The sequence below is a fragment of the Myxocyprinus asiaticus genome, chromosome 28 (genome assembly GCF_019703515.2).
Source record: "Myxocyprinus asiaticus isolate MX2 ecotype Aquarium Trade chromosome 28, UBuf_Myxa_2, whole genome shotgun sequence".
Taxonomy (NCBI): Eukaryota; Metazoa; Chordata; class Actinopteri; order Cypriniformes; family Catostomidae; genus Myxocyprinus; species Myxocyprinus asiaticus.
The window spans coordinates 45,667,559-45,669,350 of NC_059371.1; positions in this window are offsets into that span (position 1 = coordinate 45,667,559).

Consider the following 1,792-nt stretch of genomic DNA (forward strand, 5'->3'; position numbering starts at 1 on the left):
AGGATCCTTGCATACGTCCCTGGTCTGTCCAGATGTTGCAATCCCATGTTGACTGCATCATCCACAGACCTGATTGCTCGCAAATTGAAGGGGATCTAGAAAGGGTCCAGTGATGTTCTTCAGGTGGGCCAACACCAGTCTCTCAAATGACTTCATGACCACAGACATCAGGACGTGAGTGAGTGAACATTATATTTATATAGCACTTTTCTGACACTACACTCAAAGCGTTTTACACAGTGAACAGGGGACTCTCCTCAACCACCACCAGTGTGCAGTATCTACCTGGATGATGCGACGGCAGCCATAGTGCACCAGTACGCTCACCACACACCAGCTATTGGTGGAGAAGAGAGAGTGGATAGAGCCAATTAATGGATGGGGAATATTAGGAAGCCATGATTGATAAGGGCCAATGAGGGGAAATTGGCCAGGACACCAGGGTTACACCCCTACTCTTTTCGAGAAGTGTCCTGGGATTTTTAATGACCACAGAGAGTCAGGACCTCAGTTTAACATCTCATTCGAAGGACGGTGCCTTTTTTTTTTTTTTTTTTTTTTTACAGCATAATGTCCCCATCACTATACTGGGGCATTAGGACCTACACAGTCTGCAGGGTGAGCACCCCCTGCTGGACTCCCTAACACCTCTTCTAGCAGCAACCTTAGTTTTCCCAGGAGATCTCCCATTCAGGTACTGACCAGGCTCAACCCTGCTTAGCTTCATTAGGCAACCAGTCTTGTGCTACAGGGTGATATGGCTTTCTATGGGACAGGAATGATGATTTAGCATTTGAAAATCAGTGTGAAGATGGGGGCCAGCTGGTTAACACAGGATCTAAGACACGCAGGTGAAATACCATCTGGGCTCTGTGCTTTCCTTGTCTTTTGTTTTTGGAAGACCCGGCACACCTCCTCTTCACAGATCTTAAGTGCAGGTTGAGTAGCAGGAGGGGGGAGGAGGGGAGTGGCAGGAGGTGTTGGTGTTCGTGTGAAGTGAAGGTCAGAGTGGGTGTGGGGTGTGAGATTGGACCTTTCAAATCTGCAGTAGAACACATTCAGGTCGTCAGCCAGTTGTTGGTTCCCTACAGGGTTGGGGGCAGAAGTCCTGTAATTTGTAAGTTGTTTCATGCCATTCCACACTGATGCAGGGTCGTTAGCTAAAAACTTGTTTTTCAGCTTCTCACAGTATCTTCTTTTAGCCACTCTGATTCCCTTATTCAGTGTGATCCTGGCCTGATTGTACAAGACTTTATCCCCACTTCTGTAAGCATCCTCTTTGGCCTGACGAAGCTGCCTGAGCTCTGCTGTAAACCATGGTTTGTCATTGTTAAATGTTAAATAAGTCCTAGTAGGAATGCACATATCCTCGCAGAAACTGATAAATGATGTAACAGTATGTGTGAGCTCGTCCAGATTGGTGTCTGCAGCCACAAAAACACTCCAATCAGTGCAATTGAAGCAGGCTTGTAGTTCCCGCTCTGCTTCATTGGTCCATCTTTTTACAGTCTTTACTACAGGTTTAGCTGATTTTAGTTTCTGTCTGTAGTTTGGAAGAAGATGAACCAGACAGTGATCGGAGAGTCCCAAAGCTGCTCTAGGAACAGAGCGATATGCATCCTTTATTGTTGTGTAACAATGATCCAGTATATTTCTGTGTCTGGTGGGGCATGTAATGTGTTTTTTGAATTTGGGCAGTTCATGTGTGAGGTTTGCTTTGTTAAAATCCCCAAGAATAATAATAACTGAGTCCGGGTATTGTTGTTCCTTGTCTGTGATTTGATCAGAATGA